A 26,962-nucleotide genomic window follows, 5' to 3' on the forward strand; every position below is an offset into this window, starting at 1 on the left:
TGCTTAGAAAGTATTATAGCAATATCCTTTCGGTTGTGAGATGGGCACTTGGGGTATTTGCGTGACTGGTCTCAATCCATTAAACTCTCCTGAGGTCTAATTGGTGTAAGTAGCCTCTGCTCTTAGAGTGAGTCACACTGTGTTCATTAGAGGTTTTACATGGTACACAACCCAGTGGGCTTAATTGGTTCAAGGTTAGTATCTGACCCTGAGTGAGTTTGGCAGATGTAATGTCCTAAACCTTGTGTATCAGAGGTTGTGCTTAGGCATGAGTATTAGACCCCACACAGAGTGGCTTGAACTTACAAGTCAGGAATTTATTTTATTTTATTTTATTTTTATCTAAGTATAGTTGGAATACAATGTTACACTGATTTCAGGTATATGACATGCACAGTGATTCGACGGTTCTGTGCTCACTGTGGTAAGTGTAGTCACCATCTGTCACCACACATTATTACCATATTATTGATTATATCCCCTATGCTGTACTTTTCATCCCGTGACTTCTTTATTTTATAACTGGAGGTTTGTACCTCTTAATCTCCTTTACCTGTTTCACCTGTCCCCGCAACCCATTCCCCTTTGGCAACCACCAGTCTGTTTTATGATTCTGTTTCTGTTTTTTGCTTATTTGTTTAGATTCCACAGATAAGTGGAATCACATGGTATTTGTATTTCTCTTTCTGGTTTATTTCACTTAGCATAATACCTTCTAGGTCCATTCATGTTGTCACAAATGGCAAGATCTTATTCTTTCTTATGGCTGTTAATATTCCATTGTGCGTGCGTGTGTGTGTGTGTGTGTACTCACATATTCTTTATCCATTCATCTATGGATGGATACTTGGGTTGCTTCTATAACTTGGCTATTATTAACAATGCTGCAGTAAACATAGGGGTGCATATATCTTTTCAAATTAGTGTTTTCATTTTTTTTTAGGGAAATACCCAGTGGTGGAATTATTGGATCCCATGGCACTTTTAATTTTTTGGAGGAACCTCCCTACTGTTTTCCACAGTGACTGTGCCAGTGTACATTCCCACCAACAAACAGTGCATGAGTGTTCCTTTTCCTAGCAGCGAAATAGATACATAGATCAATTGAACAGAATAGAGACCTCAGAAATAAACTCATGCATATATGGTCAGTTAATCTAATGCAAAGGAGGCAAGAATATACAATGGGGAAAAAGACAGTTTTTTCAACACTATTTGTTGGACAGCCACATGCAAAAGAATGATACTAGACCACTATCTTACACCATACACAAAAATAAACTAAAAATGAATTAAACACCTAAATATGAGACCTGAAACTATAAAACTTCTGGAAGAAAACATAGGTAGTAATTTCTTGGACATCGGCCTTAGCAACACTTTTTCTAGGCATGTGTCCTTAGGCAAGGGAAATGAGCAAAAATAAGCTTTGAAGACTACATCCAAGTAAGGAGGTTTGCACAGCAAAGGAAACCATCGACAAAATGCAAAGACAGTATACTGAATGGGAGAAGTTAGGGATTAATTTTTCTTTCACAAAGCATGAAATCTGGAGGTGGGTCACCTAGGGCTGGTATGGTAGCCCCCAGCGTCATCTGTGTCCAGACTCCTTTTAATCCTTCTGCTCCTTCATCCTTTGGCCACAGCTTCTAGACTCAGCCCCATGGTTCCAAGATGACCACTGCAGCTCTGGCTATCAAGTCAGTCTCCCAAATATTAAGAGCGTTAAGATGAAGAGGAGCCAGGCAAGAGGGTGCATGGCCCCTAAATCAATCAACCATCCTTGAAAAAAATCCAGGTTGACAAGCTTTGATTTTAATTGGAGCATTGAGTCTATTTATATTTAATGAAATTACAAACATATTTGGGTTTAAATCTACCATGTCACTGTTTGTCTTTTATTTGTTTCACTTTTTTTATTTCCCCCTTTTCCTTTATTGCCTTATAAGTACTTGTTATTATTCCAGTCCATTTAGCTTATTAGTTGTATAATCTTTTATTATTGTTTTCATTGGTCATCCTACAGGTTACAATATGCCCCCCTGACTTATTAAAGTTTAACATAAATTACCACCTTTACCACTTCCAGGACAGTGCAAAGATTTCAGAACATGCTAACTCCATGACTCCCCTCCCACCTTTATGCTCTTGTTGTTCTGAATTTTAATTCCATGTATATTTTAAACCTCACAAGACATTATTATTATTTTCTTATATGTCATTGATATTCATTTAGTTTTGCCCATAGCTTTATCCTTTTCATTGCTCTGCATTCCTTTCCTCATCTCCATGCATCCATTTGGGATCATTTTCTTCTTGCTCTAGAAGTGTTCCCTGAATGAGGGCTTGCTGGTAACAAAAGCTCCCCATTTTTATTGGTTGGAAATGTCTTTATGCCATCCTTCCTCTGTGTCTGGAGAAGCAGAGCACTCTTGGCTGCCCAGGTAAGGCCTGTGTAGAGTCAGGCTGTCCTGGATAACATGGGCCTGGTGGAAAGTTCACACCCTATTTCTTGGGTGTGTGAGGGATCGAGTAAAGCCAGTGTTTGCAGAAGTCAGAGGCAGTCATTCAATCCTGAGTCAGGCCAGAGAATCAGATCTGGATCTGGTCAGATTTTGGAAGGAGAGCTGCTCTTGGCATCCCCTCTGATAAATCAGCGTTGTCCATCAGGCAGCTCTGGTGTCAAGGCCTCCGTGCCCAGCCTCCCACTGTGCAGGTGGTGGGGGAAGGAGAATCGCTGAGTCTTCCCAAACCTCCACTTTCCCACAAACAGACCTTTATCAGGCCTACTTTCTTCATAGGGCAGCTCAAAAACATTTTATAAACTGCTCTCCCCATAAATTCCTTAGATAAGCCTATGGCCTGTGCAGATGCAGGAGAGTAGTCTTCAGTGGCCCCCGCTCCCACCAATGCTCGGCAGCCAGAGTGGCTCTGGCTGGATTTCTGAGACCTTGAGGGTCAGGCCCAAGGTGAATTGATGGCCCCGGGGTGCCCAGAGTGAATTGGGAAGTTCAAGGCTTCTCCAGATGATATCCCTCTGGGCTGGGGTCTAAGCTGCCCAGCCCCGCACATCCTATACTCCACACCAAGCAGGAAAGCCACATCAGAGGGGAGGGCAGGACAGAGAGGCATGGCACGGTCTCCTTCCTCCCCTCAAAATCATAAAGTCCCACCTGCCAAGCTGGGTAACTGCCTCTATCAAGGACACAGGAAACAAACAAAACAGAAACACAGCTTACCTCTGTCTGGACTCTGAGCTCTCTCTCTGGAGCAGGAAGAAAGTTGGAATGCATTTCGGGTGGGCTGCCTATGTTTAGATATTTTTCTACAGGCTAAAAAGAGAAGCTGAAAGCTTCTCCTTCTCTAAATTTTATTTTGCCGAGCAAAACAAAAACTCATTCTAGACTGTTCTTCTGTCTGGAACACTTTTCCCTTGGACGCTCAGGGCTCATGCTCTCACTGCAGGTCTCTGCTCAAAGGTCACCTTCTCAGACCTCTCCAAGTGCCCCATTTAAAAGGCTACAACCCGTGTCACCTCCCACCTCACCAGTCACCTGAAAACCATTCCCCTTCACTGCTTTAGCTTTTTCTGTCACCATACTTTATTCATTATCTGTCTCCCCTCACTACAGTGTCACCTACATGAGGGGAAAGATGTTTTGTCCTCTCCTATGCCCCAGGGCCAACAAGAGTACTGGGCACATAGTTGGTGTATGAATTATTTATTGCCTCATAAAAAAAATTACTCCAAAATGCAGAAGCTTGCAACAACAGCATTTATTATCTTGCGTGACTGTGGGTCTGGAATGTGGATGCAGGTGTCTGGATCCCCGCTCGGCCTCTCTCACAAGGCTGCTATGGCTGCACTATCCTCTGAAGATTCAGTGGCGAGGACCGGCTTCAAGCTCACAGCATTGTTGACAGCATTCAGTGTCTTGCAATTTGCTGACTGACCTCAGTTCCTCACCAGGCTGTTGGCCAAGCTCTGCCCTCCATTTCCTGGCACTCAGGCTTCTCCGCAGAGTGTCTCACAACATGGCAGCTGACCTCATCATAGTGAGTAAATGAGACGAACAACAGACTGTGACCAAGATGGAAGTTACTGTCTTTTGTAAACTAATGTTGAATTTTATTTCCCATCACTTTGACTGTATTCTAGTCAGTAGAAGCAAGTTGTTAGCTCCAGTGCCTACTGAAGGGAAGGGTATTACACAAGAATACAAGTACCGGGAAATGGGAACATGGGAGCCATTTTAGAAACTGCCAACCACATTTGACTTTCAATTAGTGTTTGTTGAATGGATGGATGGGTGCATTTGGATACATGCAGAGAGGGAGAATAGAGACAGGTAGGGGCATACCTCTGTTAAGAAATAGTTTCCTCAGTGCACTGGAAAGCCAGGGGGCATGGGCATCAACAGGCTTGCCCTCTTCCAGTTGTCACATGCTTCATTTTCAGGATTGGTTAAATTCTACTCTGATTCCCACAAATGCACATGTGGATGAGACATACAGACAGGAGGACAATTCATCTTCAGAGAGGTGAAGACATTGGCAGGCTTACACACTAGCCTCAGAGGTTTGTAAGCTGCTTTCAGAGGAAAGACTGGGGAATTTGTTAATTTGGGGAAAAGCACATTTTTTCCCACTTGCACAACTCAAATAAGGCCGAACACTCCCATGCTGGAATTTTCCAAACCATTTCCATTTCTCATATGGAGAGGAGGAAATTTGGACAAAGCAAAGTCTTGTTTTTGAGGGAGAAATGAGTTATATCTGCGGCATACCTTTTGTGCACTCAGCACGATCTTGCATCTCAAGGATAGAGAAGAAGTAAGACACAGAAGGAATACCCAAGGTGGCTGCAGGGACCAGGCTAGCATTAGGGAGATCACAGTGAGGCACAGGAACAGCATTGCCTCAATGTGGTATGCTGCTGGAGATCAAGAGGAGGGGATTCATAGGGCTGACAGGCAGGGAGAGGTTCTGGAAATAAGGTTGGTTAGAGCTTCACCTCTGAGTATGAAAATTGTTTGAATAGAAGGGCATTCTAGGCAAGGAGCAGCATAGGAGAAAGTCCCAGAAGTGAGAATTGGTACAGTATGACCATAAGAAGACAAATAGAGCTGAATAAATGGAAGTATGTACATGGTGACAACAGAAAATGATGACAGGCTGAGAGGCAGGAACTTCCTTAGTTTAGGAGGTAGGATTAATGAGAGTACTCTTGGAAGGGGAATGAAAAAAGTACTAAAGTTTGTGGGGTTGTGGGCTCATCCCTGGACCCAGGGCTGAATAGCCCCTAGGAGCAATCTGTGGTAGGGCCGCCATGATGTCTTCCTCCTGTCAGAGCTGCTGAGGAACACAAGTGGGTTTTGGTGACAGCTGCCAGGGGAACAACAAAGTTCACCTGGGTTCTTTGTGGTCTGCTCTCAGGGGAAACATCCACTACATAGAGAAAAGGCAGGGTCCCACTAGAATGTCTTGTGACTCCACCCCTTCCTCTTCTAGTTCCACCCATATCCCCTTTCATTCCCCTTGTCTCCTTTCTCGGCTTAATTTCTGTTCACTGTACTTACAGGTGTCTGACACTTTATGTATTTACTTATTTATCTTGCGTATGGTCTGTTTTTCCCACCACAATGTAAGCTCCATGAGGGCCGGGATTTCCAGGTGAGTGCCTGCCACGTAGGAAAACACTCAGTGTCAATTAAATGGAAGAGGCCTTGTTACAAAGTGATAAACCGAGCTAATAAAGAGCTCTTCCTTCGGAAGCCAGGGTAGTAGATTTGCTGCTTTGCCCACAGTCAGAGCCCCTGCATCCATGTATGTGTGTACTTTTACCTGCAGAGAAGAGTTCATCCTTGCTGGGAACAGCCTGCACCTCAGTCTGGACACCAGGGAAAGCCGCAGGTGACACAGCCCCTCTCAGGGTCACACTGATGCCCTTGCTTTGACTCACTCGAACACCTCAACTTCTCCTGCCTCTGAGTTCGGGGCTCCTGCACCAGCCTTCCTCTTTCCCCTCGGGATGCCTGTTGGAGTTCCATCTTCTCCATCCCCTTCGGCCAGCCTCGATGGGTGCTGGACTGCCTCTGTGTGAGACCCTGGCTAGCAAGGGCAGGAAGGACTGGGCTTTCCTCTTCATATCCACTCCCAGCCCCAACAAGCACCAAGAAAAAGAGTTGGTGGTAGTGTTTCAGAGGCTCCATGACCCCATAAAATATGCTTCATTTTTCTCAGAAAATGAGCCATTTTTTTCCCTCTTATGTTTTCATATGGTGCCCAGAAGTCCCTGGATTTCCTGGAATTTATTTAAAGAATTCCAGCTATTCCAGCTGTAGTTTTCACACACAGAGCTCCTGCCAACAGACTTTGGCCATCTGGGGGTGGCCTGTGGCGGTGGAGTGAGTTCTGCTCTTGAGCTCTAGCCATCTGGCAAGGGCCTCTCTGCTGACCCCCAACATGCTTTTGGATATTTTTAAAAAATGGTTTTATTGAGTTCTCATTGGCATATAAGAAACTACACTGAACAATGTGTTAAGTTTTGACTTAATATATGCACCATAAGAGTGTCACCAGGATCAAGGCAATGAAGATATCCACCACCTCCAAAGTTTCCTGTGTTCCTTTATAGCCCCTCTCTTCACCCGTCCTCCTCCCTAGGTAACCACTGATCTGCTTTCTGTTCCTGTAGATGAGTTTGCCTTTTCTAAACTTTCATAGAAATGGAATTATCCAGTATGTATTCCTTTTATCTGGCTTCTTTCACTCAACATAGTTCCTTTGAGATTCATCCATGCTGTTGTGTGTGTCCATAGTTCATTTCCTTTTATTCTAGTAGTATTCCATTGTATGGATGTACCATAATTTGTTCATCTGTTCGTCTTTTGATGGGCAATTGCTTTTTCCCCCCAGCCTTTATTTATTATATATATATATATATTTTATTTTTTTTTATGTTTTATTTATTTCTAGGAGAGAGAGAGANGTTATTATATATTTTTGTTTTTCTAAGTTTATTTAGGGGCACCTGGGTGGCTCAGTCGGCTAAGTGTCTGGCTTTGGCTCAGGTCATGATCTCACCGTTCGTGGGTTCGAGCCCTGCGTTGGGCTCTGTGCTGACAGCTAGCTCAGAGGTTGGAGCCTGCCTCAGATTCTGTGTCTCTCTCTCTCTGACCCTTCCCTGCTCACTCTGTCTTTCTCTCTCTCTCAGAAATAAATAAAACATTAAAAAAATAAGTTTATTTATTTATTTTGTGGAGAGAGGGAGGGGAGGGAGGGAGAGAGAGAGAGAACAAGTGAAGGAGGAGCAGAGAGAAAGGGAGAGAGAATCCCAAGCAGGTTCCATGTTCAGCGCAGACCCCAATGCGGGACTTGATCCCACAACTTTGGGATTATGACCTGAATCGAAACTAAGAGTCAGAAGTTCAACCAACTGAGCCACCCAAGCTCCCCACTTTTGGCTATTATAAACGAAGCTGCTAGGTATAATGATCAACACAAAGTCATGAAAATTTACTCCTGTGTTTTCTAGGAGTTGTGTAGTTTTGGCTCTTATGTTAAGGATTATGATCCATTTTGAGTTAATTTTTATAATGGTGCAAGGAGTGACTCCAAGTTCTCTCCCCCACACCCCTTTCGTCTTTCTTTGTAGTCTTTATTTTTCATGTATGTATCCAATTACTCCAGCATGATTTGTTGTAAATGCTATCCTTTCTCCACTGCATTACTTTTGTGCCTTTGTCAAAGACCAGTTGTTCTTTTGAAAAAAAAAAAGTTCATTTATTTTTGAGAGAGAGAGAGAGAGAGTGAGAGAGAGAGAGGGAGGGAGGGGCAGGGAGAGAGGGAGACAGAGGTTCCAAAGTGGGCTCTGCACTGACAGCAGAGAGCCTGATCTGGGGTTCAAATTCATGAACAGTGAGATCAGGACTTCACATGAAGTTAAATACTTAACTGACTGAGCCACCCAGGCGCCCCAAAGACCAGTTGTTCTTATGTGCATGGGTTTACTTCTGGATTCTCTATTCTACACTATTGATTTATTTGTTTATCTTTGCACCAATTCTTTCTTTCTTTCTTTCTTTCTTTCTTTCTTTCTTTCTTTCTTTCTTTCTTTCTTTCTTTTCTTTCTTTCTTTCTTTCTTTCTTTCTTTCTTTCTTTCTTTCTTTTCTTTCTTTCTTTCTATCTTTCCCTTCCTTCCTCCCTCCTTCCCTCCCTCCCTCCTTCCTTCCTTCTTTCTCTTTCTTTCTTTCTTTCTTTCTTTCTTTCTTTCTTTCTTTCTTTCTTCTAGCTTATGCCAAGATGGACTTTATATTTTTTTAAGTTTTTGTTTAAATTCTAGTATGGTTAACAGTGTTATATTAGTTTCAAATGTACAATACAGTGATTCAACAATTCCATACATCACTTGCTGCTCATCACAAGTGCACTCCTTAACTCCCATCATCCATTTCACCCATCCCCCCACCACCTCCCCTCTAGCACCACCAGTTCCCTGCAGTCAAGAGTTTGTTTTTTGGTTGTCCCTCCCTTCTCCCCCCACCCTTGCTGGCTTGTTTTGTTTCTTAAATTCCACATATAAGAGAAATCATATGGTATTTGTCTTTCTCTGACTAAATTCACTTAGCATAATACTCTCTGGCTCCATCTGTGATGTTGCAAATGGCAAGTTTTCATTCTTTTTTTATGGCTGAGTAATATTTCATTGTATTTATATACCACTTCTTCCTTATCTATTCATCAGTTGATGGACACTTGAGCTGTTTCCATAATTTGGCTATTGTAGACAATACTTCTATAAACATCAGGGTGTACATCCCTTTGAACTAGTATTTTTGCATTCTTTGGGTAAATATCTAGTAGTGTGATTGCTGAATTGTAAGATAGTTCTATTTTTAACTTTTTGAGGAATCTCCCTACTGTTTCCACAGTCTCTACCAGTTTGCATTCCCACCAACAGCCTGAGAGGGTTCCCCTTTCTCTGCATCCTCGCCAACACCTGTTGTTTATTGTGTTGTTGATTTTAGACATTATGAAAGGTGCAATGTGGTATCTCATCATGGTTTTGATTTGTGTATTTCCCTAGTGATGAATGATGTTGATCATCTTTTCATGTGTCTATTGGGCTTCTTTATGTCTTCTTTGAAGAAATGTCTGTTCATGTCTTCTGCCCATTTTTAAGTTGGATTATTTGTTTTCTTGGTGTGGAGTTGTATCGGTTCTTTATGTATTTTGGATACTAACCCTTTATTGGGTAAGTCATCTGCAAATGTCTTCTCCCCTTCAATAGATTGCTTTTTAGTTTTATTGATTGTTTCCTTTACTGTGAAGAACTTTTTATTTAATACTAAGTTGTTTTTATTACTATAGCTTTATAGCAACTTCTGAAATCAGATGTTAGTCCTCCACTTTTAACCTCTTCTTCAAAGTTGTTTTGGGTGTTGTAGGTCATTTGTATTTCCATATGAATTTTAGGATCATCTTGTTAATTTATATTTTAAAAATACCTACCAAGATTTTGATTGAGATTGCTTCAAATCTATAGTTCATATATTTTACTTTACTTCTTCCTTGAGGAGCCTCAATTTCTTCTTTAATGCAGAGATGATTCCTGCATTGCAAGGCAATTGAGAGTTCTATATGGGCCGGTACTGTAAAACTTCTGGCACAGTGCCTGGATCATGATAGAAACTAAAAGATGTTAGTTCTTTTATACCTTGTCCTATGACAAAACCTTGCATCTTTTATCCCAAACCTTACTTGTAGATTTCCCTCAATCATTTTTGGAAATTTTGCCTTCACATCCTGGTCTGCAGTGAGTGTGATGCACCCCAACTCCCCTTTTGGCCTTCTGTCTTTTAAGTGGCCTCAAAGGCAGTGTCTTCAGGATCTGTTTAGTTTCAATCACCACAACAAAATCTGGGCTCAAGTTCTAGTCATTATACTGCTGGACTTCCACAGTCAACCTCCCAACTGGACTTTTCCTCTAAAGGTTTGATTTTCTCCAAAGTTATCTGAGCTCCAGTCTCTTGGTTAAAAATGTGTTCATTTGCAGGTTATAGTGAATTTAGCTAATGATGGCTTAAACAAGAGGGGTTTATTTTACTCACATACCACAAATACTAGAGTTAGGCAGTTGCTTGTGTTGGTTCAATTGGTTAACAATGGGACCAGAATACCAAAGGGCTTCCCTTTTTCTGATCTGCAACACTGAATATTATGGCTTTCACTCTTAAAACTTGTTTTCTCATGGTCACAAGATAGCTGCCAGGACTCCACACAGTATATCACTTTACGGCAGGAAAAAGGATGTTGGAGAAATAGAAGCTTAACTCCTGCTTATTTCACATTGTCCAGAATAGGCTAACATGGCCACCCCTAGCTGCAAAGGAGTCTAGGAATGCAGGGAATAGAATTTTTGTGATCTGTCACTCAGGCTTGGACACGTTCTCACCCCACACAAAGCCAGGCTTCTAGGAGCAAAGAATATCCAGAGAATGGGTAAGAAGCAGGCAATGGACAGGTGTCTTTTACACTTAGTTCTCTTACCTAAGACTGAAGATAATAATGAGGTTGTTGTGGGGTTAAATGAGGTGGTGCATATAAGGTGCTTAGCCCTGTGCCTGGCCCATGTTTAGTGCTGAATAAATGATATATATTATTTTTATTACGGTTAGTATCTTCCTTGACAAGGTCCAAAGAATTCCTTCATTGCTCAAAAAGCCCATCCGGTCCCCCGTGAAATTAACTACTTACTCTGGGCATGAAATCTTGCCACTTCTTCGCCCTCCTTTCCTGACCACAGGAAAGCAGAGCAGTGCTGCAGCAGATATTTAAGAGCATTCAGGGTGTTCTCAGCAGTGGTGCTGTCGTAGAGAACAAGGCACACACAGCCCCTGCCCTTGTGGGCAACAGGTAGTAAACAAACAAACAAGCAGGACTGATTGCAGTTTGTGATGAACAGTGAGCAGGAAATAAACAGGGTGGAGAGATGGAGGGTTGAGAGAATGCTCTTAGATAGGGTAGCCTAGGAAGACTTTTCTGAGGACCCCATTTGAACTGAGACTTGAAGAATAGAGTAGGAGCCCCCAAGGGAAGTGTATTCCATGCCAAGAAAACAAACAAAGATATAGAGGTAAGGAAGGGTTGGTGTACCTGCAGAGATTGGAAGGGGGTTAGACTGCCCAGAGCTCAAGAGGAATGTTGGAAAAGAAGGTACGAGAGGCTTCAGGTGAAGGCCAGCCTTGGCAGGCTCTGTAGCCATGGTAAGGAGTTTAAAAACATTTTTTTAAGTGTTTATTTATTTTTGAGAGAGAAACACACAGTGAGAGTGGGGGAGGAGCAGAGAGAGAGAGAGAGAGAGAGAGAGAGACAGAATCTGAAGCAGGCTCCGGGCTCTAAGCTGTTAGCACAGAGCCTGACATGGGGCTCGAACTCATAAACCTCAAGATCATCACCTGAGCTGAAGTCGGACTGAGTCACCCAGGTGCCCCCATGGTAAGGAGTTTAGATTTTTGTTTTAAGTTCAATGAGGAGCCATTGAAAAACATTTAGCCTGGGAGAGATGTAATCTGATTAAAGTGTCAGATGATCATTCTGGCTGTTCACCCATTCAACCACTATTTATTGAGTGTCAGGCAATGTATTAGGCACCAGAAATAGAAGTAGTGAACAAAATAAAGAAAAAAAAAAACCAGGCAAACCATGAGCGACTCTTGAATGATGAGAACTGATGGGTGTGGGGAGGGGAAGGGGGAGATGGGCATGGAGGAGGGCACTTGTGGGGATGAGCACTGGGTGTTATGTGGAAACCAACTTGACAATAAACTATTTGTAAAAGAAAAAAAGAAAGAAAAAAACCCTGTCCTGTAGGTAACCTACATCCTTTTCCAAGGATTTCCTGGGACCCAATAATTTTCATGCTAGAATAGGGAGAATCTTGAGCAAACTGAGATGGTCATCCTACAGGGAGCATGCATTATCTCCCACTGGAGATAGAATATAAGCAAAACAAATGGTACGATTGGCTTAGTAGTGGTAAGGAAGAGGGTCTGAAAGTTTGAGAAAAGGGTGATGTTTTAGATCAGGTGACTAGGGGAAGTTTCCCTGGGAAGGTAAAGCAAGGGCACTAGCAGTATTGAAGTTTGGGGGGAAAGTTTTCCAGGTAGAGGGAAGAGCACATGCAAAGGCTCTGAGGCCACTGTCTGTCTAATGGTGTTTGCAGAGCAGTTAAGGAGAGCTGTGCGGCTGGAACAGAAAGTGTGAAGACCAAGTGTTAGAGAGGTAGAGAAGTGAGGGCAGTTTATGTAGGGCATTTGGAGAGCATTATAAGGACTTTGTTTGCTCTGAGATGGGAACCATCAAGGGTAGATGATCAAGAGCTTATGAGTATCACTCTGGTTGCTGTGTTAATAAGAGATGGAAGGGGCGAAGCAGAGCAGGGAGCTCTGTTCCTGTGATGAAACTATGACAGTCATCCAGGTTCCCACCCGTGGGGGCTTTGGACCAGGGAGAGGCACACTGCAGAGGCAGCATCATGTTGATGGGTTGAATTTGGTGGTGGGGTAAGGGAGAAAGTGGGTTAAAGGTGATCTTTTGCATCTTATTTGGGCAGGTGGAAGAAGGGACCACTGCTGGAGTCACTTTAGGGGTGGGGTAGGAACCACGAGTGTCATGAGTGGCATGTGGAGAAGTGCATGATATCTGCAAGTAGAGGTATTGGGGGGTGGGGAAGAGGTTGTTTAGCCCTTAGGGAACAGCTGTGGACTGGAATGTAAGTTAGGGAATTCAGTAGCAAATGCATGGTATTTAGGCTATGGGGATGGGTGTTATCTAGGAAGGGAATGCAGAGAGAAGGACTTGAAAGATTACTCCCAATGCTACGCTCCATGGTAATATATACCTTTGCCACTGTTTCATGCTGGATAGAGTGAACCTTACCCCTTGACTTTGGATTGACCATGTGACTTAGCTTGGCCAAGAAGATGTTAGCAGATATTATGCTTGTGTAGTTTGGCTTGGTGCCTCATACTTCTGTCATTACTGGGAGGATATACCCTAGGGAGCCAGACCCTTCAATCTAGCCCCTAAATAAGACACATGGCAAAGAACCGCTCCAGCTACCCAACAAATTCACGACCTCAAGCGGAGCTGCAGCTGGCACACAAATGCTAAACAAGAATAAAATGCTTATTGTCATATACAGTATGTGGTTGCTTGTCTTGTGGCATGAACTGACTGACACACCTCACTTCAGCCTCTTGTTCCCATTTTTCCTTAACTCCAGCTCTCCCACACATTGTAACAGACTTCAGTCTCCCAGCAGCCAAAGCTTTCCTCTTCTTATCCAAGATCTTCAAATACAATCCCCTCAGATCTTGCTGGACCAGCTGAAGGGTGTGAGAACACTGCTTTGTTTCTAATAGTGATAACTCACCAAGCACACAATGCTTCAGCAGGCCGAGAACACACTTCACACACTCTTGTTCATCCCAGCAACCTCACGTGGTGAGTGTTCTTACCCTTGTCTTACTGAGGAGGCAGTGGAAGGTCAGAGAGGAGAACCTTGTGCCAGATCCCACAGCTGGAGGAAAGTCAGAAGTCCAGAGGCCACAGAGAAGTCCAGTGGAAAGCCTAGTTTTCTTGGGGCCAAGCAGAAACAGAAAACCAAACACTGGCATTCTGGGTAGAGGGTGGAGGGGAAATTTGTCTCTCACTAAATAGCCATTTGTTCCTTTTAAATTCTGTACCATGTGTGTATATTACCTACACTCGCACGCACACACACAAATGCATACATACACAGCCAAGAAATCACGAGTAATATTAACACACTTAAAGAATCCATCTGTGAGTTGAAGGGGCTGGGAAAGAGGATTCACAGAAGTACATTTTTTTTCAGTTTCTAGTTCTATCCAAGGGAGGAAGCCTGAGAAGCAATATCCCAGCAAGTCGTCTTCATTCCTAGTTCTGATTTCTCACCATCAGGCCTTTGTCTGGATGGAGAGTCATGAGCTAGAAGCACTGAAAGTTCTAGAGGAGAGCCCACTCTGCATGGGATCTTGCCCTGCCTTGCATGGTGATCATGCTTCCTGGGGGTCAGAAACCTCTGGGGTATCAGTGGGCCCTTTTCCTGGCAGCAGGGTCAAGAGACAGCTACTGACATGTCAGCCTGGAGAATCCCCGAATCTAACTCCCTTGGGCTCTGACACCCCTCTTTGCATGGGTACGCCTTCTAGTAATAGTAGTCCCATTCAAGTGTGAGTGCTTTTTGTTTTAAAGCCAGAGAGATAAAGTCTACATCTGTCCACAACTCCTCCAGTCTCTCAGCCTTCGGTCTCCCATCTATAAAAAGAGGTGATGTGTGGCAGGGTGGGGGGCGGGCAGGGAGTTGCCTGAGGGGCTAGGGCTGGGGAAGTACCAAGGAGTGAGGGAGGATTAGAATCTTTGGGGGACAAAAGCCATCCTCTGAAAAGGCAAGCTCACAAAGACCATAGTGAGCATAGCTTTGTTTTGTTTTGTTTGTTTTTCTTTTGGTCCGGATATATCAAAGCATTTGAAACTTCCAGTGACATTAAAGGAAGATAGATGTGAGATATTCAACAAATGCGGTGAAGAAAAGATTGCTGGAACAGCAGGCTGGCAGGTGGGACTTGAAAAGCCTGCATTTGCAGTTGCAGAAAAGAGAAACTCTTCTGTCAATCCAGTATCCCAAGAGTCCTGGACAATTGGGGTAAACTCGGAGGATCAGACGTGCAGACAAAACCAGCATCTGCATTTGAAACGGGCTCCCGGGGGCTCTTCGGGGAAGCTGGCGGCGGGATCTGCCGGCTGACGGGTTGGTCCAGTCCAGATAACATCCCAGAAGGCCCGAACAGGGGGCTGCCGCTCTGATGGCCGACCCTGAGTGTCCGGGTCCGGGAGGGGGCCCCAAAGAAACCCTGCGCCAAAAGCTGGAGGGTGGGATAGCGGGATAGCCCGGACTTGGCTCTTTTGCTCAAGGTCACTTCCAAACGGGACTGGGAATAAACTCTCCTTGTTTGCCTCTCGTCCGGCCTAAGCTTCGAGTCCTCTTGGGTGTCGTCCAGGACGCCCGGCACGACTGCTTACAATGGCGCTCAGACGACAGATGGCGGGCGAGGAGGGGAGGGGCGCGGGCAGGTGCGCGGGGGAGACGCGCCGCCGCAGCGCNTGGGCCACACGCCAGCCTGGCGAGCGGACCATCGTGCCGCGCGGGCCGTGCTCCTCCGGCCCGGTGCGCCGGAGCCCCCCGCCCGGCTGGGCCAGCGTGCGCTCGCGCACACGCACACGCACACGCACACGCACGCTCCCGCGCTCCCGCGGGGCTCGGGGCCAGCGAGTCCTTGAAAAGGTCACAGGTGTGGTGAGCCCAGTACCGAGGGTGCAGTGGCTTTCTTTGCTGGCACACAAGCCGACTTCAGAAAGCAGGGGCGTTTGCTTCGGAGTGACAAGCGCAGTATCAGAAGCCAAGGGGCCGGAGTGTCAGCCAGGGCAGAGACCTCGAGAGCCCTGGATCAGAGCTGGGAGGGCTGCAGCCTGGCCCTGGCCCTGCCACGTGTTGGTGCCAAGTGGGTGCGCCCGCTGAGTACCTTCTCAAGGGCGCACATGTTGCCTCGCTAGCCGGTAGGCCTTCGCAACTACTGTTGTTGGTAGGCTAGGTCTCCTCCCTGCGCTTACACAAAGTGAACCCGAACCGGCAAGGCAGGCGACAGGACAGCAGCCCTTTCTGCCGGTCCCCTCAGGCCCGAAGCTTTCCGGAAGTCAAGGAGGTACTTTTGTAAGCTTGGTGGAGTGTTCAGTCCTTAGGGAAGTGGAACAGTTGGGCACGTCCATTACAAATGGAGGCAGTACCCCTTTGTTGTTGAGGAGCAAATGGCAGCTGGGTGATCTGGGGCTGTGGTTGTTTGCATGTTTAAGGGGTGTGTGTGTGTGTGTGTGTGGGTGGGTGGGTGGATGGCGCTTTGAGGGGGGTATGTATGCCCTCAGGGCTTCTAAGAGGTCCTACAGTGACCTTCCCTCCCTCACTTCCCTACACTATGGGGACAAGTGACAGTAAACACTACATAACAAAGGAAACATGAGGCTCTTATTTTGAAAGAAATTCTTTCCTGGAGTAAGTGGAGTGGGTGCTCTGTGAGAGGAAGTCCCTTATAATGGCCCTAATTCCTGTCCTGCCTTTCTGTAGTAGTGCCAGGCTTCTGTGTCCTTGCTGTTCTCACTCAACTGGATTATATATAACATTATAATCCATGCCTCCTTGCTTTCTTTGATTATCTGCCTCCAGTTTGGGATCTGTCTATATATATGCTATACATATGATACATATGTATCATGTTACATGGTATACACATAAAAATATATATGTATAAGTTTGTGTGTATACATATGTTATATATGTTATATATATATATATGCATATATGGATATAGGGCTTGCCTGACCATGGAGAAGTCATTTTATTAGTTCAGTCTTGGTTGTGACCTCTCTTTTTTTTTTTCCCCTCTTTAAAGCAATACATAACACCCTGTGAGAAGAACAGTCAGAATTCTGTTATACAGAGTAATCACACACTGGAAGGGAAATTCAACATTTTTCTGGTGCAGTATTTCTCAGGCTTTGTCATTCACACACCACCCTTGTGACTTTTGTCATATCATGTGCCACCTGTAACATTATTTACTTAATACGTTTCTGTAAATCCTCTTGCTTTTTAGCTTAAATTTATTTGTAAAGGATATCTTAGAGGTGATTCTGAGGACATAACATGACTGTGGTTCCCTTTTCGTCTGATGCAAAGTGAATCTCTCTCTTTCCTTCACTAAACAGTTGTAGGGACCAGTGAAAAGAGTGAGAAATGGTTATTCTCTCCCCATCAATTCATCGGATACTTGAAACAAGGTTGGAGAAGAGGTGGAGCCTGTGGAATTTGGGCACCAATCTGTGGCGCCTCAAGGGAAGGCTGACACTGGGCCAGATGAAGACACCTATGCCTCATCGCAGCTGCTAAGAAGTTGTTGAACCAGCGGGGCAAGTTCCCTTATTCCTGAGGTTGGAGACTCCTTGAGACCCAGACCAGGGAGGCATTTTCCAGATGCTTCCACAGGGAATGGGCAGCATGCCCACATCTAAGCTGCCTTGATTAGGATAGGGTCCTTTCCCCCTTTTTCTGCCAACAGAATTGCCCATCCCTTAGGGTGCTCTAGCCCTTGGACCTGAGCCTCAGTGAGATGGCAGAGAGAGGAAGAACAAACGGAGCATACATCCAGTGACCTAGAACTGCCGAAAGAGACAGATGGCAACATGAGTTTAAAACAAATAAGCACTACAGATATTTAAATATAGTAAAAAGGACTGTGGAGCTAAAAATATGTTTTCCCAATTAAATATTTCAATTGATGAGTTGAAGGAGAAAATGATCACTACTGAGATTCAGCTATGCAGCCTGGTAAATCAAAATCAGCAAATAGCTTAAAGTTCAGACAAAAATATAGAGATGGAAATTAGAGGGAAAAACTGGTTTGGCAGGGCAGAGCTAATGACCTAACATATAAATAACAGGACTTCTAGAGGAAGAAAAGGGAATAGATGAAAGAAATAATAAATGTGATAGAAAAATATTGCCCTGAGCTGAGGAAGAACTTCAGTCTGCAAGACTGAAGATTTCTTGAATTTCAGGCTGAACAGACAGGAACACCTATTTCTGAACCTTAAGGATAAAAGAGGAAAATGTTATAAGGTCCAGGCAATTACCTCAACTTACCTATAAAGAGAAAAGAACCAGATTGGCATACTTTTCATCTAGCATCTAGAAGCTAGAAGCTAATGAAATAGAGTTTATAGGACTGTGTCTGTTCAAGTGATCTACCTGTTAAGGAAAAAGAAATATATTTGAGGCTAATCCCATCTGCTGAAAATATTCTAGAAGAGATGTTCCCCAAACATAAATGAACCAGGAGAGAATGGAATGGAAAAGTAGAATAGAACTTTCAAATTAATAAGGGGGAAAATGGAAACCAGCAAAAATAAGAGAAAGCAAAAGAAAGAAGAAAATACATACAGTCTATTCTCATTATTCTAGGATTCCATATTTTCAAATTTACCTACTTGCTAAACTTTCTTTGTAACCCCAAAATCAGTACTGCAAAATGCAGTATGTACAGGGAATACAAGACATTCAGCTGCTTTGGAAGACAGTTTGGCAGTTTCTCACAAACTAAAACTCTTACCATATGATCCCAATTGAACTCCTAAGTACTTAACCAAATGAGTTGAAAATTTATGTCCACATAAAAGCTGCACATGGATGTTTATAGCAGTTTTATTTATAATTACCAAAACTTGGAAGCAACCACAATGTCCTTCAGTAAATGAATGGATAAAATTAGCTGAAGTACATGCAGACAGTGAATATTATTCAGTTCTAAGAAGAAATGAATCATCAAGCCATGAAAAGATATGGAGGAACCTTAGAGCATATTAAGAAGTGAAAGGAGCCAATCTGAAAAGGCTATGTACTGGATGATTCCAACTATAGGACATTCTGGAGATGGCAAACTATGGAAAGGGTAAAAGATCAGTAGTTTCTAGGGGTTGGGAGGAGAGAAGGAAGGATGGATATGTGGAACTCAGAGGATTTTTAGGCAGTGAAACTACTCTGTGTGATACCATAATGGTGGATACATCTCATTATAATTTGTCCAAACCCATAAAATGTATGACACCAAGAGTGAACCCTAACGTGAAGCGTGGACTTGGGGTGACAATGATGTGTCAGTGTAGGTTCATGATTTGTAGCAAACATAGCCCCCTGGTGCGGGATGTTACAGTGGGGGAGGGAGTGACCGTGTGTGTAGGGAGACAAAAGGTATGTAAAAACTGTTTGTATATTTTCCCTTGGTGTTTTCTAATATCTGGAAAGCTGAGTCCTGACAGGTGTTCTTAAAGTACCTCCCTACCTCAATCCCTGTTTCCCCCAACTGTGTTAAAATGGGAAGCCGTTTTTCAACAAGAAAATAAAAACAAAAAAGGAAGCCCTATTTTTACCATAATAGAAAAGTAAGATACAGCTAAAATAAGTAGAAGGTAGCAGAAGAAAATGAAAATAATAAATTCAAATTGAAGTTATTAAATTCTAGCCACTATTGCCAGGAGATGGCTCGGACCTAAGGTCTGCTCAAGATGTTGTAAAGGAAGATCACAGTCATTAGAGAAGTGTTAAAGGCCCACCAGCACCAAATGGAGACCTTCTGTTCTACAGGATTAAGGAATTGAAAGGGGACTCGAAAGGACAGTGCTCTTTCAGTGCCTGCTTTGATGTCATTTGATGCTCTGCTTTTGTGTCACTGAAAATCCCTGGTGTCCGAGCTCTGGCTTTTGGAAAATGTTGATTTAGTCCAAACCTGCACTCAACCCCCGGAAAGAAGGGCGCCTCGCACAAGGTCAGACAGCCGGGGGTGGTAGTGTGTCCTTACTGCTGCACCAGGCTGGCTCTTCCTAAAGAAGCAGAATTCTCTCTAGACGTTTTAAAGAAGCAGCAAAATCAGGAGATGACGTTCAGTTCTATTCTTTGCTGGTCGTGGAAAATAACTCCTTGCTCTTTTCCTTTTAGTCACTTAGAAAAATAGTCTCATGTATATGAAAATTAAAATAGATGTTCAAGGGGCTACATGGAATATAGAAAGTGTGGAATATATCTAGGAGGAAAACAGTATTCATCAAGAAACCATTTAAGATGCATTGTCTTGTTTCTCAGGGCGGGGAAGGAATTTAAGAATAGAACTCACGGAAGCAAGAGTTCCAAATGGAAGAGAGCAGTGGTGGGTAATTATAATGTGATGGGTAATTATGGTTTTCCAGGAAGTGCCTGAATTACAGGGCCAGTGTCATTTCCATGTTGCTTCCTTCTGAGAAAAATAATGCAGGCCAAAAAAATTGACATTGGCCCATAGGCATTTGAAACCTGTACACACCTTGTCCAAGGCAAGGCAGCTTTGTTTCGGGGACTCGTGACTGTCCCCATCCTTCTTTCAGCTCATGTCACCTAGCATGAGGGGTAGCCATCAGTGACTTCTCCACCTCCCCTGACCGCTCTCTATAGTGAAGGTGGCACTGTTCACCAGGCTCCTCCCTGCCTTCTCTGTGGCTCCAAGAGAGATGAAATGGCGAGAAAGTCAACACCGATGAGGTCATGGAGAATGGGCAGCCGTGGAATAGCAGATTCTGTTTCTCCTCTCCTCCATACAAAGGCCACCTTTCATTCCCTTGGAAAAATCCACCGTGGGCCCTCGTGAAGAAATGGTCTTCCCCAGGACTCCTGTTTACTTAGCCCTCGGCTAGGAGGCCAGGACTGGCTGACACAAATGCCACCCTTTTTAAGGCATACTGACCTCAAATTGGCAGCATGGAGAAATGAGAGTTTGTGTGGGGGGCCCACAGGGAAGGTCCATGGAATTTTCCTGCACCATTTTGACTGCAACAGGAGCAGCTGTTCCACGCAGTTGTTTTGATGCAGGGACATTTTGACTCAGACTAAAACCCAACCGTTAAACTTTAGGCTTAAAAAAAAAAAAAAAAAAGCCAAGTACACACATTCCTATCCTATTCCTGAGCCTCACCTCCTTGGGTGGGGTAAGAATCAGGAACTGCATAGGGGTGATAAGATTCCTTATGCAAATTGATTAATTTAAAAAGGTGTTTTACACTTTGACATAACCTGTCAGAGTATCAAGAAGGTGGCATCAGAGTGGTCACATGCAAACATCCAGCTTCCCATCTAGCCCCACTCTTGCCCCCCAACATGGCACCCCTTTTCTCCTGTTGTCTTCTATGTTGATTCTTGTCACAGCCCCAACACAAACTCCGTAGGGACAGGCACCCCTTCTTCTGAGTCTCTGACAGTAACAGCTGCTCAGTGCATGCTTACTTGACTAGTAGACTAAAATGTGCTTATATTCAGCTGGGACTTTCCCACATCTCTGAACAGCAAAGATGATAAATGAAGAAAGATCTCTAGACCAGTGGTTTGGTTTCTTCAAACTCTTCAACCACAATTTATAAGAACAAAAAACCACATTGTATATTGCAACCCAGTGTAGTATAATATCACACACACACACACACACACACACCCCTGATACAGAAGTTTTATGAGATAAAACTCACATTATGTGCAAAGCACTTTGTTGTTTTCTATTAGAGGCTATTTTGTTCTCTATTTCATTTTTTTTAAATGCTTGAAAATTCTGCATTCAGTTGATTTGATGAACACCTGAAGAATGGTGACTCACAATATGAAAAAGCCACTCCTGACCCTAGCTGGACCGTTCCTGACAGTGCTCAGCAGGACACCAGCCTCTTGCGTCACCAATTCCCCCTTACTGGCCTCCCTGAAGGTACATGAGAAGGCACTGTACCATGGGGGAGAGCTGCCTGCAGCGACGTGGAGAGAGCCTGAGAGGGGGCAGAGGCCACTCTTGGCCACCCAGAGCCCCTCTGGCCAGGGCTCTGCTCTCCTGTCTGTGGCTCCTTCCTTGTTGCAATTCCTATATGCTCTTGCCTCAGCACTCACCCTCGCCTCCTATGTGGTCCCACCTCTCAGTCCCTGATTTTCTTTGAAACACTTCAGTGAGATGTAATTGACATGTAAAAGGCTGTAGATATTTAATATATACAACTCAATGAGCCTGGGGAAAAGTTTATGTCTGTGAATCCATCAGCACTGAGGCCATAGACATGTCCATCACCTTGCAAAGTTTCCTCTTGCCCCCTTATTATTATTATTATTTGTTGTTGTTGTTACTATTATGTGAGTGATAAGAATACTTAGCATAAGATCTGTCCACCTACAAAATTTTAAGCAATACAGTAGTGTTAGCTATAGACACTGTATAGTACAACAGATCTCCCAAAGTTACTTATCTTGCGTACCTGAAACTTTGTACTCTTTGACCATCACCTCCCCATTACCTTTGCCCCTCCAGCCCTTGGCAACCACCATTTTATTCTCTGCTTCTCTGGGGTTGACTGTTTTAGATTCTACCTAGAAGTGAGTTCATGCAGTGTTTCCCTTTCTGTGCTTGGCTTATTTCAGTTAGAATAATGACCTCAAGATCCATTGTATTAATCAGAGCTCTTCAGAGAAACAGAACCAACACGAGATATAATTTATTATGGGGCACCTGGGTGGCTCAGTCGGTTAAGTGCCTGACTTCAACTCAGATCATGATCTCACAGTTCATGAGCTTGAGTCCTGCATTGGGCTCTCTGCAGTCAGCACAGAGCTCGCTCTGGATCATCTGTCCCCTTTTCCTTCCTCTCTTGCACACACCCACTCTCTCAAAAGTAAATAAACATTAAAAAGAAAAAAAAACAAAAACAAACCTTGCCATTAAAAAAAGAAGAAGAAGACATTTATTAGGGGAACTGACTCATGCTGTTATGGAGGCTGAGACGACCCACAATCTGCCATCTGCAGGGCAGAGAACCGGGGAAGCCAGCGGCTGAGAACCAGGAAAGCACTGGCGTAAGCCTGGAGAGCCAGGAGCAGTGTGTCATGGCAGGAGAAGATGGACATCTCAGCTCAAGAAGAGAAAGCATATTGGCCTTCCTTCACCTTTTTGTTTCAACTGGGTCCTCAGTGGATTGAATGATGGGATCTCTCTTTACCCAATTGACTGAATCAGATGCTAATCTCTTCTGGAAACACCCTCACAGGCACATCCAGAAATAATGTTTCACCAGCCATCTGGGCTCCCTTAGCCCAGTCAAGTTGACACATAAAAGTAATTGTCACATCCATACATGTTGTTGGAAATGGCAGGGTTTCCTTCTTTTTCTTTCAGGCTAAATAATATTCCATTGTACGAATATGCCACATTTTCTTTATCCATTCATCTGTCAGTGGATATGTAGGTTGTTTCCATATGTCCGCTATGGTGAATCTCAGCCCCTGACTTAATGTACCCAACCCCATCATGTCCCACGTAACAAAAGTCTCGAAGAACGGGACTTTGGACCAGAATATTCCTGCACTGCATGCGGACAATGGGGAAAAATAGAATTTGGTGCCCAAGTCCTCCAGATAAGGTCCACGTGTCACAAAGGAGACACTAAGTTAGCACCTCAGAACTAGAAGGGGTTTGAGTCATTACCTACATGAAGCCTTCCTTTCACAGACATGTTTGGGGGTCAGGGCCTCCCCCAGAGCTTCACACTCCATCAGCATGTGCCCACCTAGCATGGGAGAGCTTCTCCCAGCCGTATGTGGGCTGGCCAGGCCGTTAGCATTGGGCCCTTGCCTGGCACACTCACACCACTGGTTGTGGTCTGATCTTGGGCGAAGCTGTGGCCTCTGTGACCTCAGCATACTGACCTGTAAACACGGGGATAAAAGCCCCTGTCAAAAACAGTTGTTACCATGATCATTTTGTTCACTGATTCATTGAACAGACAGTTATTAAATTAGGAACTACCATATGCCAAGCTCTGTTCTAGATCCTAGGAATACAGTAATGAATAAGACAAACAATATGTCGTCATGGAATTTATATTCTACTGGGGAACACAGTTAATAAGGAAATCAATAGGTGCACCTATAAGCTAATATCCAGAAGTGAAAAGGGGCTATTAAAAATGAGAGGGAGAGAAGATATTGATGGAGGAAAAGCAATCTAGGAAGGCCTGTGGGTCAAAGGTAAGCGATGCTGCATAATGCCCAGGCTGGGCCACCTGCCCTGGCTGGGACACAGCGCCCTGTGCTGCTGGGTTCCCTCAGGCAGCTTTTTGGGAAGAACCAGCTGTGGGTTTCTAAAAGACTTTCCCAGTCAGAAAGGCCTGGGATATGAGAATACCATCTTGGGAATGTGAGGGTCTGAACACCCTCTCTGACCTGTGGCCTGTGGTCGCCTCCCGGCCCCACTGAGCTGTCCAGCTGACTTCTTTGCAGGCTGGTGGTTAAGTGGGCAGACACGTCTGGGTGTACAGCCACGGCTGGTCCAGCCGCAGCCATGAGCAAGCGCGTGTTCCACGCCTGCCTCCTCAGACAGAGTGCCTCATCCTGGCCTTTCTCACACCCTCTCCCAGTTTTCCCAAAATTCCCTGGGGCAAATGAGACTCATTGTGAAGCTCATACTATGCTATGGAGGGGCTGGTCTGTCTTGCCTGGTGAGCCCCCTGGCAAGGTCAGTGGCAGGACATTTTCTGGCTTCTAGAACTGGAAGAGGGGCAGGACTGTCAGAGCAGGTAGAATTAGTCTGGTTCTCTCCTTCTCCTTCTGGTTCTCCTCCAGTCTACAGTTTGCCTCCTTTTAGAAAGAGGTGACAAATTAACCATCTTGGTGAAGGAGAGAAAAGACAGCGCGTCAGGCTCCCTGTGACTTAGACAGTCGTGTTGACGGTAGTCAGGGAGGGGTGGTGACCTCAGCCTGAGCATGTGCCGTGTCAGAGCCTGGGATCCCAGCTGGCATGGCCAGCAGGAGACGGCGGGAAGTCTGGCTGGAGTGTAGACTGAGTCATCTCAGCACAGCAGAGTCTGGGGTAGTCACGCCTCTGAGTGATGAGCACCTTGAGGAAAGACAACGTCACTGAAGTGTCTGGAAGGTGAATCAGGGAGCCACAGAATAGAGGGCTCCGCATTCCTGAGGACGGCTTCCTCTTCCTGCCTTCTTCTGATAGGTTTTCTCCCAAGTGACCTCAAAGGAATTTTGAACTTTGCAGTTGATGTTTCTATAGCAAAATGAGCTAGTGTGTCTCAGAGCACCAGAGGGTGGAATCTGCGGGGTTTCAGAGGCTGATAGCCATTCTCGTCTTCCTTCTTCCCCTTTTGGTTCCTCCTTTTTCCTTCTTCCTTCCTGCCTGCCTCTCTGTATTCTTCCCTTCCTTCCTGCCTGCCTGCCTTTCTTCTTTCCTTCCTTCTTCCCTTCCTCCTTCCCTTCCTCCCTTACTTCCTCCCTTACTTCCTCCCTTCCTCCTCGCCTTCCTTCCCTACTTCCTTCCTTCCCTCCTTCTTTCCTGCCTTCTTGCCATCCTTCCAGCATCTCTATATTCATCTTACAAATATTTATTAGACGACTACATGCCAAGCAGTGTGGCCTGGGGACACAGAGATGAATGAAATACAGATGGCCCTGCTCTCACACATCCTGTAGTCTAGGGTGATAGAAGGACGCCAAACAATCACAAATAATTACCTGCAATTTGAACCTAGTCCAGGGGCTCTGAATGCACCTAATAGTGGTCTTGGCAGGGCAGTACTTGGCAGTACTGAGGACAGTACTGTTAGGATGAGACAGGGAAGATGGGAAGTTCACCAGGGAAGAGCATTCCAAGCAGAGGGGATGGAAGAAGTAGAGAGCGGGATGACTTTGAGAACAGAGTAGTCACTGTAGCCTGAGTGGGGTGGGGGTGGGGGGGGGGATGAAGGACTGAAGCAGGCTTCAGGTGTGGCAGGGCCGGGGAGGCTGTGCTGAGGAGCTGGGGCTCTATCCTCAGAGCCCTTCTTTGGCAGAGGTGGGTGGAGGACTGGTCCACGTGGGCCCTGTAGGGACACGTGAGATTCTGCTCATGGAGTGTTCTGATTCCCCCATCATCAGTCATACCGTATAAGGTCAAGGAGAGGCTCAGGACCAGGTGTTCTGCTCTAGGAGGCTGGCTTCTAGGCACCTTCCTGCCCAGACCTGCTGTCGGGGACTGCGGGCAGGGGCTTCTGTTCCCCTCACTGTCTCTAAGGATGAATAGGAGCGGTGGCTACAGGGGAGGCTTTTGCTTTTTTAAATGGACAGTCCATGCTCAGAAGGAGGCTGCTGACTGTCCCCCTCCAAGCCAGAAAACCTTGGGGTCATAGTAACATAGCAGCCTGTTCATTGTGCCACGGTGCCTTACTCTAGGAACTGGGAAAGTACCAAGGAAGAATCAAGTAGTTCACAGATACTTTGATTTAGTAGAAGGAGTCCAGGCTTTGGAGCCAGAAAGATTTGGACTTGCATTCTGGATGTGCCACTATCTGTGTGGCCGTGGACAAATCACTTAGCCTCTCTGAGCCTCATGTGCTCATCTGTAACTAGGGGACAGTGGCAACAAGCTACCTTCATCCTGTCGTGTCAAGGACTATTGATAGTGTTTGTAAGATGTTCAGCACAGTAGAGGGCAAAAGTAGCCCTTTAGCATTTGGTAGATGTAGGAAAAGTTTCAACCATCTTAGAGAGGTGGCTTTTCACTTGTGCTCTGAAAAAAAGAGAAGCCTCAGCTGCCATCAGTGCCCTCTAATAGTCATTTGTGAGTCAAACTATCACTGCTGGGACATCCTGCCTTTTGTCTCTCTGCATGGCAGCTGGAGCCCACCTCCCTCGGTCTGCCCAAAATCAAGCCTGGCAGTATCAGGGCACCACACCTGGAGAGAAGTACCCAGGCCCCTGGCCACCTACAGGACCTCTCCTCTGGTTCCTACTGAAGAGCTCACAGATAACACAGACCACTCTGGTCCTGCTGAAGGAACAGGTAAGCTGCCTGGGCTAAATCACGCCACACACAAGCACAGGTGTCCCTTTCCCCATCACTGTTCCTGGGCCAGACACCAAGACCTATCACTTCCGTCTCTACTCCTTCTCAGGACCAGGGCAGGAGAGAGCAACCCTGCGGCGAGCAAGGGGCTAGGATGAGGATACAGGGTTTCTGGGGCTACACACACACACACACACACACACACACACACGAATGTGGATATGTATGTAACACATAATTATGTCACACACACACAGATGCAGAGACACCCAGACGCTTAAGCACACGATAACATTGTTTAATTTTCCATTGGTTCTCTTATCTGTGAACAAGGATGATGATTAAAGGATAATGTCAGGATTATACATAAGGTATGTGGAACACTGCATGGCCCAGAGTGAGCACTCAGTTTTTGCTTGCTATGATTTATTACAGCTAGAAATGC

Source organism: Crocuta crocuta, unplaced genomic scaffold (assembly GCF_008692635.1).
Source record: "Crocuta crocuta isolate KB4526 unplaced genomic scaffold, BGI_CrCroc_1.0 scaffold580, whole genome shotgun sequence".
In the NCBI taxonomy this organism is placed as follows: Eukaryota; Metazoa; Chordata; class Mammalia; order Carnivora; family Hyaenidae; genus Crocuta; species Crocuta crocuta.